The 12,857-nt window shown below is 41.9% G+C and overlaps 1 protein-coding gene and 1 pseudogene across 1 annotated transcript in view; one reads left to right on the forward strand and one right to left on the reverse strand.

Annotated features, from left to right (window-relative positions):
- SPMIP2 (sperm microtubule inner protein 2) overlaps nt 1–12,857 on the reverse strand; it is a 147,206-nt gene that overhangs the window by 122,724 nt on the left and 11,625 nt on the right. The gene's annotated exons all lie outside the window — the stretch shown is intronic.
- On the forward strand, nt 11,854–12,601 carry LOC103786770 (fatty acid-binding protein 5-like; annotated as a pseudogene).

The raw sequence follows: 12,857 nt of genomic DNA on the forward strand, positions 1-12,857 counted from the left end.
ATAAAAGAAAAGAATGAGAAAAGCACTCCAACATTAAACCATTCGTGTTTTAATATGCAGCCCAGGGCCAGGTGCGGTGTCTCACGCCTGTAATCTCAGCACTTTGGGAGGCCGAAGTGGGCGGATCACAAGGTCAGGAAATGGAGACCAGCCTGGCCAACATGGTCAAACTCCGTCTCTACTAAAAATACAAAAATTAGCTGGATGTGGTGGCTGGCGCCTACAGTCTCAGCTACTCAGGAGGCTGAGACAGGAGAATCGCTTGAACCCAGGAGGCAGAGGTTGCAGTGAGCTGAGGTGGCACCACCGCACTCCAGGCTGGGCGAAAGGGCAAGACTCTGTCTCAAAAAAAACTGCAGCCCTAAATGCTACTCACTGTAAGTGGATGTATCCCTTCTGAAACAAATTTAAACACACACACTTACCATGCTGCCATGACGTGCTGTCAGTCTCTCAGCCACTAGCCTAAAAGTCTGCATTTTATGCTTTTTCTCCATATTGGCTTTTCCAATGTGTCAGATGGGTATTTCATCATTTATGTCAGGGGTTCCAATTTTTTGGCTTCCCTGGGTTACATTGGAAGAAGAATTATCTCAGGCCACACATAAAATACACTAACACTAACCATAGCTGATGAGCTAAAAAAAAAAAAAAAAATTCAAAAACATTTCATGTTTTAAGAAGCTTACAAATTTGTGTTGGGTCACATTCGAAGCCGTTCTAGGCTGCATGCAGCCCGTGGGCCACTGGTTGGACAAGCTTGATTTACATCTACCTTTCCATAACTCTTAAATTTTCATTATGCATTGCAACTTAATTTTTTCCATGTGTTATAATTACAGTGATGGTAATAAAATTACATTTTTACTGAATTACAGGAAAATCAGCTTTGGGGTTTCGTAAGTCCTGCAAGACTGTAAATAATTTAACAATATCGTCAGATGTTGACTGACTCTAAACTAGCAGAATTGGAAACTCCCAGATTTATTTTGCCTCTGTCTCTTTCCCTTCCTTGGCTAATATACAAATGCAAGGAATGCCTGTGTCCTAACACACAGTAAATATTTGTGAATAAATGAATATATGTGTGTATTTGCATGTTATGAAAACAATTCCTTTACTGAAGGAAAGGAAAAATGCAGTGCCTCATGCAAACCAGTCATGTGCAGACCTCTAAGCAACATATTTTAGGATAGCATTACATTATTGTAGGAATAGTTCAGTTTTTAAAATACAGATAATAAGTTTATATTTGGAAAGAATTATTTTCAGGTGCAGCAAACCATTTAGAAATAAAATTTAATTCAATATAACTTCCTCCCTTTTGAAAAGCAAAAACAAGAAATGCTGGTGCAACTTTCTGAGCGTCTGTCCTAATGCCTTTGCACATGTCATATAAAAGTTTCAAGATTTACTAGATCAAGGAAAGAGAAACAGTCTATTCTATTAGAAAAAAGAGAGTTGGAACAAAGAAATTTAGCTTTTACAATGCTTTGTAATTTGTATATAAATATGAATAATATCGCTTCTCGGCCTTTTGGCTAAGATAAAGTATAAATATGAATAATATACATTCAAATGCTGACAAAAGATTAAAAACCTAGAATTTTGTGCAATTAGAATGAGTAATGATTATAGCTGTTTAAAATTTATAGTAAGTGCTTAGTATATGTGTGATATTGTGTTGATGGATCAGGAGGTGGCAGAAGGAGAGAAAGCTTGGCCCAGTCCTCAGAAAGCTTATAATATAGCTAAGAAAAGAGTCTTATGCACTGAATAACTACAGCAAAGCTGGGTGATGCCACCTTTCACTGAAAAAGAAATTCAGAGAAGGGTGTGGTCAGTCTGTAGTAGTCATGGAAAATGTGGTCCTGAGCAGGACTTAGACAGACTGATGACGTCAACACACAAGTTTTAAAAATTAGAATTCGTAATTTTAAAAAAATACAAGTATACAATCAAATACTTGTGAAACGCGGGGATGGGAATCTGTTAAATTTTCCTGTTCTCTGTGTAAGAGACATGAAATGTAAAGCAGATTTCCAAAATCACTGCCGATCTCTATTAATCAGACCATTATGACATCCTATTGATCCATATTAAAAACTTCATAGCTTTCCACGCACTTCAAAAGCTGATTTCTCCTGACAATAGATGAAGAAATTAAAGCTATAACCATGGGCCAATTAGCTGAACTCCCTTTAGCCCACTTATTATACTACTGTTCACAAATGAAAACATAACACTACTTTTGCTCCATCATGTGTTACTTTTTCATGTTAATTATTACTGGGGAAAATCCAGCAATTTAAAAATTACAGATCGTTTTCTAGCTCCCAATTTTCTAGTTAACAAAAATAAAAGGGGATTAAGTTGGTTATTTATTTATTTTTCCTTCTCTCTTAGGGAGGCTTTCTAGATGGCCATCTTTTCTATTTTATTTTTCAACCTTTTCTTTGGTAACCCCTTGTGGTTGCAGCCTAGCTACTTCAAGCGTGCTTGCCAGCTAAAAAAGGCTAAAGTGGGAGTCTAACTGGGCTTTCAATTTCGCTTTTTTGACAGCAGCCTGCCCCCCACAGGGAGACACTAGGTGAGCCGCAGCTGGGCCACTGGAGAAGGGGGATAAATGCATTCCGTTTCAGTTGTGTGATTCCCTCCCGTTGCTTCCCACAATGCATCTGTAACACCTTTACTTTTCCATTTCTGCTAGAAAGCAAATCTCTGTCTCTTCCAAAGGACAGTGAACATAAGTAACTACCACCCTGGAAAGCTCTGTGGGGAGCGATGAGACGGGAGGGGCCCGGGTGATTAGAGTATGGATTGGAGGGAGCAGGTGGGAGCTGTTTCTCTGAAATCTGCTTCTAGATGTTGCCCTCAGCAGTCCTTTATTAGTGAACAAATAGTATAAATCATTGAGAAAGTAGTAGTAGAGAAATGTTAGATGGGAAAGGAAAAAGGACTCCTCCCCTTTCCGTCAACATACCCTATTCCAGGCAAAGAAAAAGTGAGCAAAAACAGTGTACAATGATAGGTTCCTTCTGCACTGCCTTTTTGTGCTGAGATTATTATTGGCCCAGGTTAAGGATAAACAGTTATCCCGAATGACTCCCTGGATGGAACAGTCAATCAAACTTGTAAGTTAGTGCCTATGAACAGTAAGACAAAACACAAACACAAACACATACACACACACACACACACACACAGACCTTAGACTGCAAACTTCTCAAGCCCCTGCAAATCAGTTCATTCATTTACTCCTTCCTCCAACAATTTTTTTTTAAGAGACAGAGTCTCACTTCATTGCCCAAGCTAGAGTGCAGTGGTGCAATCATAGCTCACTACAGCCTTGAACTCCTGGGCTCAAGTGATTCCTCCCACCCCACCTAACACGATCTTTTTAGTGTACTCTGTATTGGGCTGTTTTGGTGTGTCCTGCATGTCCTATCTCCCTATCCTTTAAAGCTAGAGCCAAAAAGAGAGTTCCAGAAGTCCTGGTTCCCCAGCTGGAGTTGCCCAAATAGACCGCTTCACAAGAAAGTTTCTGCCTGTGATATACCTAAGTGGATAGGCCACCAACACCAGTGCAGGAAAGTGATTCAGATGCTGGAGAACAAGCAAGAGCTCAGAGCCAAGGAGTCAAGGCAATGTGGGTTTGAGAATGGTAAAGAGGAAGTCTTGGGGCAGCTTATAAGATATACAGGGAGGCAACACAAAGCGAGATGTGGGCTAGAATAAGAATGCATCACACAAATCTAGGACTACTGTGGCTGCTTCAGGAGTGGATTGGGATGCTCCAGACACAGTCAGTGGGCTTTAAACTTGTCCGCCAAGCTGGAACCCATGAGGATTAGTGGAACCCAAGGAGGTCTCTTATCACCCACAAGCCTCCAACACTGATGAAGTGGGTGGTTTGCACTGAAACTGGTGCCTTTCAACATGGGGCTAAACATCACCTGGCCCAGAAGCCAGTGACACTGAAGGAGGAGGCAGGGAAGGAGCTGGAGTTCACTGTGGATGTGGCAGCTGCCTCACCACAACAGAGGCAGCATATCAGTAACAGCTCACGTGGCTGCAGCAGCCCCTGGGGACTGCTGTTGTATTGAAATGATACGTCTGCTGCTTCACTTCTGCTTTCCAAATTTCCCACAAAATGTCTCTCGTGGCCCAGACAAACCCAAAACTATGTAGGGAAGGGAATCTAGGACATGTAGTCCAGTGGGCTCAGCTGACACAGTACGAACCTGCCACAGGCTGTGGCAAGCTCAGTCCAGCTAAGGCACTATGTTGTTTTCAGTTTGCACTTTACATAATTTCTTTGACTCTAGTGATAGGCAATATGTACTGATTAATGATATAAAACTGGACAAATACCTGGACGGCTTATCATTGAACAAGGCAAAAAAATGTCCAAACTATAAAAAGTGAAAGGAGATTGTATTAATTTTTTTGTCCCTAGGCAAGTATGATGGTTCAGAATGCTGGTCTTGTCCCCCTGGCAAAATTTGAGGCCATCTCTGAATTACTGCAATCAATTTGGGATAAATTCACAGTCTTCTCCTTGGGTTTATAATGAAGTCAACAGGTGGTTTTGATAAAAGTCATCTTTAGTCAAGAAGAACAGCAAATTAGGCTGGGCACAGTGGCTCACGCCTGTAATCCCAGCACTTTGGGAGGCTGTGGCAGGCGGATCATGAGGTCAGGAGATCGTGACCATCCTGGCCAATATGGTGAAACCCCATCTGTACTAAAAATACAAAAAATTAGCTGGGCGTGGTGGCGGGCGCCTGTAGTCCCAGTTACTCAGGAGGCTGAGGCAGGAGAATGGCGTGAACCCAGGAGGCAGAGCTTGCGGTGAGCCGAGATCGCGCCACTGGACTCCAGCCTGGGCAAAAGGAGGTCCTGCATGTCCTATCTCCCTATCCTTTAAAGCTGGAGCCAAAAAGAGTGTTCTAGAAGTCCTGGTTCCCCAGCTGGAGTTGCCCAAATAGACCACTTCACAAGAAAGTTTCTGCCTGTGATATACCCAAGTGGATAGTCCTCCAACACCAGTGCAGGAAAGTGATTCAGATGCTGGAGAACAAGCAAGAGCTCAGAGCTCTTTTTGAGACTCCGTCTCAAAAAAAAAAAAAAAAAAAAAGCAAACCATAGCTGGATAAATACACCAGTGAATGTCACCTCTCATAATTGCACAAGATTTCCTCGGAGTAGAGGTGGGTATCTACTTGGTGATATCTGTGGAATGGCCTGCATCTTTTCGTCTTTCTCTGATTGCAAGGAAGGAAGTCAGTAATGGCTTATAGATGCGGGAACTTTGCCCAGTACCCTGACATCATGAGTGCCTCCCCTTCTGCTTGGTGCTTATCTGAATTCTCTTTGCACGTGGAAGTGGATGTCATGGCACTGGAGAGGCTGCCTGGCCAGGGCAGCAAGTAAGGGTTAGAATTCAGGAAACCAGCTCAACCCAGTTTTAGCACTGAAAGTTCAGTGTCCTGGGAATCCCTTCATCGTGAATACAGTGGGACAATTGGTCAACTTAGGCCAGAGTGTGGCTGTGGCAGGAACAAGGTTTTGCTGACCTGGACAACAGGAGAAACTAAAATCAGAAGAAAAGGCAAAGGAAATGTACAATGAGAGGGATGCCAGCCATCTGGCCTGCTGGGTTTGCTGACTGGAGAGAGGGGGACAGTAAATCAGTTCTGGGGGACAATAAATTAGAGTTGATTTGTAAATCTTTCACCTAGATTCCCTAAATGGGCCAGGCACGGTGGCTCACACCTGTATTAAAACTACAAAAATTGCTGGCATGGTGGCACATGCCTGTAACCCCAGCTACTCAGGAGGCTGAGGCAGGAAAATTGCTTGAACCTGGGAGTCGGAGGTTGCAGTGAGCCGAGATTGTGCCACTGCACTCCAGCCTGGGCAACAGAGCCAGACTCCATCTTTAAAAAAAAAAAAAAAAGATTCCCTAAATGTCCTTTGGTAGCAATTTTTAATAATGTAACTAGAGACTAAGGTTTGTGATTTTCTATATGTGCAGCTTTTCCCTTTTCATTCTTCTTCCATCTCTGTGCAATTGTAGAAGAGAAAGAAGCTATGGAGAGATGGGTAGGGGGTGGGATGGCGAGTAGAACAGAGGGTAAGGGTATATCAGTCATTTGGTGAGGGTAGGAGATAGCAGAGGATCAAAATATTTGTCATCCCTTTTAATGAACAGACTACAGGGATGACGGTTATGGTAGAAGTTGTCTTTGAAGCTGCCTTATGTTAGAGTCACTTGCTCAAAATTTTATCTACTCAGTTGTGTCCAGTGGAGATGTGACAAAGTGAGTGCCCCACATTGAAGTATCCCTGCCCTTGGACCTTCTGCCCCTGGGCCGGTTAGAGGTAAGGGAGTCTTTTCCTTTCCAGTTATCTGCGAGGCTACCCTATGCCACCTTCTGGGAAGTCTGAACCCTGCTTTAACAGATGGTCCTTAATTTTCATACAATACATAATTTTCTTAAGGCCACAATCACAGCCCCAAATGTATGCTTCAACTTCCAAACGTTTAAGCTAAGGCACTCTGACGTTCTTTTTTGTTGTTGTTGTTGTTGTTGTTGTTGTTGTTGAGACGGCGTCTCACTCTGTTGCCCAGGCTGGAGTGCAGTGGCGCTATCTCAGCTCACTGCAAGCTCCGCCTCCCGGGTTCACGCCATTCTCCTGCCTCAGCCTCCCGAGTAGCTGGGACTACAGGCGCCCACCACCACGCCCGGCTAATTTTTTGTATTTTTAGTAGAGACGGGGTTTCACCGTATTAGCCAGGATGGTCTCGATCTCCTGACCTCATGATCCACCCGCCTCAGCCGCCCAAGTCCTAGGATTACAGGCGTGAGCCACCGCACCCGGCCTCTGCCGTTCTCTTAGGGGGTCCACAGTGGTGCAGCAATGGTTTACACATATAGTTTCTGTCTGTGGTTCTGTCACTTCATCACACAGAAATGACTAGACAAACTCCCATCCAAATTTGGAGATAATCTGACTTAATTAAAAGCTAGATGTTATGAATAAATCTCACAACCTTCTAGAGTCATCCTCCAAAGCCATTCAAACACAGGTACAATAAGAGGCAGCCATAATGGCCAATTGGAGAAAGCCATTCACATTAAGATGCTGTGGACCAGGACAACTGTGAGCCTTCATCACAAAATCACAGAGGCAGAGGTTTTCAGTGGCCCACATTGATTTGTGAATGAGCAGCTTCTCCATGCTGGTGCTCATGCCTCAGAGTGCTCCTGGGTGAGCAGCAGCTGGGAAATTGCTTATTTAACCATGATTAATGGGATTCTTGACCAATATATAGAATAACATAAATAACTTTGTACTTTATGGTCTTCACACAAACAATCCATACATGTGGACAATAATTCCACAGCATCTTCCTTCCTTCAGAAGCAGAAGTAGAATCAATACAATGTTATAGGATTTACTGCAAATCCTGATTTCTATCTCTATCTTCTGAGTAGTTTTATGCCTGGGTCAATGCTATTATTTATTTTTAGCTCACTTACAAGGGAGTCTAAGATACTCAGTTTGAGAAAAGAAAGAAATCCCCAAGATCTGGAATGGATTGTTTTGTATCCATGCAGACAAAAGAAGCTGGCATTCCTCAGGACATTTCCATATCTCCAACGGTGTGCATATCCTGGTGAGGGGTGGTGATCAGGAAGGTGAGTTTGGTTCAGTGGTGGATCTTGCGTTCTAAGTGGCTATAGAATCCTCCGAAAAGGAAATAAATGAAATCTACCATGTCAGTTCCTTGGTATGATCTGGAATCATAGATCATTTTATTTTTTTAACTTCTTTATTCAGCCCACATGATGAGCATGCCTACTTTGCTCTGTTTCCGTTTTATGAAAAGAGGGTGGTGATAGCTACTTAGCTTGTAAATGGGACTTTGAAAGAGTCTGGAAATCCCTAAAAGAAAGAGATGTGGGAGGTATTATTTCCTTGCAATGAACACAGAATTTATGTAACCCAAATGCTACCAGCATTTATTCACTAATCTTCCCTTAACTTCAGATTTGTTTGCATAACTTTTGACGACTTACATTCCTAATTATCCTGTCACCAGTGCCGTCATTCACTGGGCAGAAAACATATTCCATTTTTATATTATCATTTACAGAATGGTATTATACATGCTAATTTCAATAATTAAGTTAAATAATAAAATTAAAAGTATGTTCCCATCTTCTGATCTTCCTACTAAAATTAGATCGTAAAGAGCAGTGGAATTGGAGCACATGTGAGCTTCAAGGTGCAGAACATACACAGCTCCTACTGCTCTGGGCCTACTGTGTCTCCCACATGTGTCACTGGACTGCCTGCATCACAGTCTCCTGGTGTGCTTCTTTAACATTCAGGCTCCTAGGCCCCAAAAAACAATCTGGGGTATAGGGCCTGAGGCTCTGCATTCTTAAGTGTCTCCATAAGTGGTTCTTATGCATATTACATCTTGGCCTGCAATGCCCTAGATACGGATTGTGGTTAGCTCAGAGTCCCCTTCAGGAAGACTGTGATAGTTAATAGCGTGTGTTGGCCGGGCACGGTGGCTCACGCCTGTAATCCCAGCACTTTGGGAGGCTGAGGCTGGCGGATCACGAGGTTAGGAGATCGAGACCATCCTGGCCAACATGGTGAAACCCCGTCTCTACTAAAAATACAAAAATTAGCTGGGCATGGTGGCACCTGCCTGTAATCCCAGCTACTCAGGAGGCTGAGGCAGGAGAATTGCTTGAACCAGAAATTCGGAGGTTGCAGTGAGCCGAGATCATGCCACAACACTCCAGCTTGGCGACAGAGCGAGACTCCATCTCAATAAAATAAAATAAAAATATATGTATATAGTGTGTGTGTCAACTTGACTGGGCTAAAGGATGCTCAGAGATCTTGTTAAATATTTTTTCTGGGTGTGTCTGTGAGGGTGTTTCCAGAAGATATTAACATTTGAATTGGTAAACTGAGGACAGAAGACCGTCTCACCCATGTGAGTGAGCATCATCCAATTCCTGGAGGGCAAGAATAGAGCCAAAAAGTGGAAAAATGGCAAATTTGTGCTCCACTTGGACCCTCAGACATCAGTGTTCCTGGTTCTCAGGCCTCAGGTTTGGAGTGGAACTGTACCACCGGCATTCCTGGTTCTGTAGCTTACACACAGCAGATCATAGGATTTCTCCCTCATAATCACATAAGCCAATCCCTCATTTGCTATATCCTGTTGGTTCTGCTTCTCTAGAGGACCCTGTGGTTACGTCACTTCATCACACAAAAATGACCAGACAAACTCCCATCCAAATTTGGAGATAATCTGGCTTAAATAAAAGTAGATGTTATGAATAAATCTCACAATCTTCTAGAGTCATCCTCTAAAGCCACCAACAGAATGGCTGTATCACAGACAGAATGTTCACAAAGAACCCCAAAACAGGATTAGGGTCACATGTTATGGCACACTGTATCTCTTTTTTCCTCAGTAACCACCCTTGCCCCCAATTATGCATTTGTGAGTTTTGATCATTGTTTAATAAACTTAGAAGCTGCTGTACTTGTTCTAGCCACCTCAAATTCCTGGCTCTGCCCTCAGGTCTCCGCTCCTCCAGCCAGAGAAGGTCACCTGACTGCCAAGAATAAAGCTTAGAAATAAAGCAGATCTCTCCTCTCCTCCACGAGGTTTCCCAGGGCTGTTGTAGGTCCTTTTCAGAGCTACAGTTAGGTATCATCCTGACTAGGAACTCAGTTCTGCTCAGACTCAGCTTGGAAACGAAGTAGCTGGATGCCTTGTGATGTTTGTCTGGTTCAACCCTTACTACGGAGCAGGGGCAATCCATCTGTGTTCATTTCCTCCTCTCAAATGACCACCTCTCCTGCAATCCTGTCCTTTCCAGAAATTATCTCCTTTATTTTAGAAAGTGCTGCCTCAAATAAATGATTTGACCAACTAAATGATTTGACCAACTAAATGATTTGATGTCTTTGTCAGTGCCATTATTCTTGAAGACATAGATAATCTTCTATCCACTGCAGACTTTTCCCTGAGGTATATTTTTCTAAAAGGTGATATCTTTGGTCAACGGGGGCTTTTAATAGGCACGGTGAAAGGTTCTACCTTTTCTGAGATAATTACTGGCAACTGGGGTTAGCAAGACAGTGAGGCACTTTATCCTTTATCACTTGCTGTGAATGAAATTGACTAGGATCATACACAGCAGGGGTCAAGGGTAAAGTGCTTCCTTGCTGGAGTTCAGCTTGTGCTACCTCTCCTCTTGCAAGAAAGGGAAGAAAGGAAAGGGAAATGGACTCAAGGTAAACAGACAAAATGACGCCTGTAGTTAAAAGCTTTCCACCAGAGGCCCCTAATGAGATCTTTCTATTCTTTCTGAATGACATAGAGTTTTCATCAACCAAGATTATGTAAACTAATGAAGTTTATAGGCAGAATTCCAAACTTGGCCATTCTACTATAAAATATTTTTAATGGAACTTGTTTTTCTTTAATGTTATTTAGATCAGGTTTACAAGAAAATCCAAAAAGCCAATGTTTATCAGGATAATGATTAGCATCACAAATAACTTCATCTTCTAGGCCCAGTAGCCATTAGTTTACTTATATTGCTTGTGACCTACCTCAGGTGACAATATGCATATACATATATAACACATGTGAAGCCTACCACATGCCAGACACTAAGTACTCTGTACATATTACCCCATTAAATACCCTATGAAGTAGATATTATTATGGCCATTTTACAGATGGTGTAACTGAGACACAGAGGGGTAAGTATCTTGTCCAAGGTCACAACAATAAGTAAATGGTGGAGCCAGAATAGTTTAGATCCTTGCTACTCAAAATGTGGTCTGGGAACCAGCAGGGTGGGCATCACCTGGGATCTTGATGGAAATGCCGACTCTCAAGCCCACCCCAGTCTTGCTCTGTCGCACAGGCTGGAGTGCAGTGGCATGATCTTGGCTCACTGCAACCTCTATCCCCTGGGTTCAAGCAATTCTCCTGTTTCAGCCTCCCAAGTAGCTGGGATTACAGACGTGAACCACCACACCTGGCTAATTTTTTTATTTTTAGCAGAGACGAGGTTTCACCATGTTAGCCAGGCTGGTCTCGAGTTACTGACCTCAAGTGATCCCCCCAACTCGGCCTCCCAAAGTGCTGGGATTACAGGAGTTAGCCAGCACACCCACCCCAAAATCTGCATTTTAACAAGCCTCTCCAGGAGAATAATTTCCACATTAAAGTTTTAAAACCATTTGCTTAAATAATCTTAGATTATTTCTTCCTGTACTTTAAAAACCTGCTTATGGCTTCAGACTTTGGGAAATAAGGTGTACTTGGTTGGCTTATTAAGAAAAATAAAGAATTTTAAGATGGTTTTGTGTCCTTTCCCCAGCACCAATCTCCCCCAGATAATCAACTTCTCAAGAGAAAAAAAACAGTTTAAAAAATATTATTAAATTCTTATTATTTACAGGTGCTTTCATTTCATTAAACCATGATAGAAACCTTATAAAAACCTTATATCCCCCAAATTACAGATTTTTTAAAAACTGAGTTCAAAAGAGTTAAGGGGAAAGCCGACATTGGTGTCTAAGTTTACAGTTTTTGCTTCTTGAAGCAGGATCTTCATGCTTACACCTATTTCCTAGTAGGTAGCACAGGGCCTGGCACACAGTAAACAATCAACTCATCTTGCATTTAATAATTTTTTCACATCCTGTTTCAACAACAGAAACTTCTTTTTGCTTAATCAAGAGCATTTCATCCTGATTTAAAGAAGTGATATTCACAGTGCGCTGCCCATGCCGACCTTGCTAAGCTTGCTCCACACACCCTCCTATGCCTACCATGACCACTGTTCAGCAGATGGAAGATGATGCCTAGTGGACAGCAAAGGCCTTGATGAATACGTGAAGGAACTAGGAGTGCGAATAGCTTTGTGAAAAATGGGCACAATGGCCAAGCCAGAGTGTATCATCATTTGTGATGACAAAAACCTCACCATAAAAACTCAGAGCACTTAGAAAACAGCACAGTTTTCTCGTACCCTGGGAGAGAAGTTTGAAGAAACTACAGCTCATAGCAAAAAAACTCAGACTCTCTACAACTTTACAGATGGATCATTGGTTCAGCATCAGGAGTGGGATGGGAAGAAAAGCACAATAACAAGAAAATTGAAAGATGGGAAATTCATGGTAGACTGTGTCATGAACAATGTCACCTGTTCTCAGATCTATAAAAAAGTAGAATAAAAATTTCATCATCACTTTGGACAGGAAATAGCTATGAAAATCAACAAGCTCAGTTCAATGGGCAAATCTCCATACTGCTTCTTTTTTTTTCATTACTGTGTTCAATTATCTTTATCGCAAACATTTTACATGCAGCTGTTTCAGTATCAGATTAATTAGGCTCATCCCTTTGGTTAATAAATAAATGTGTTTGTGCTAAAAAATAAAAAATAAAAAAATTAAGAAGTGATATTAACATAACCTACAAAGTATCAACTTTGGAAAATTAAATAAAGCCATGGAAAGGCAAATAAATCCTCCTCCCTTCCATCTTAGCTTATGCAGTAATTATTTACATACATATATTTGTATTTATATATTTATATTTATGCATATATAAAACAAAACCAAAAAACTTGAAGTTAAGACAAAGCTTTTCCTTAGAAGTCCTCTTCTACGGGGTTGGTTCAGGTGCTTTTCAAAGGGATAGCAGCAACTGATTTTTTTTTTTCTGCAAATTACATTGTGTTGAGTTAGGTGACCAATAATTTAAGGTAGGATTGATTTGGAGTTGC

This window comes from Pan paniscus, chromosome 3 (assembly GCF_029289425.2).
Source record: "Pan paniscus chromosome 3, NHGRI_mPanPan1-v2.0_pri, whole genome shotgun sequence".
NCBI classification, from domain to species: domain Eukaryota; kingdom Metazoa; phylum Chordata; class Mammalia; order Primates; family Hominidae; genus Pan; species Pan paniscus.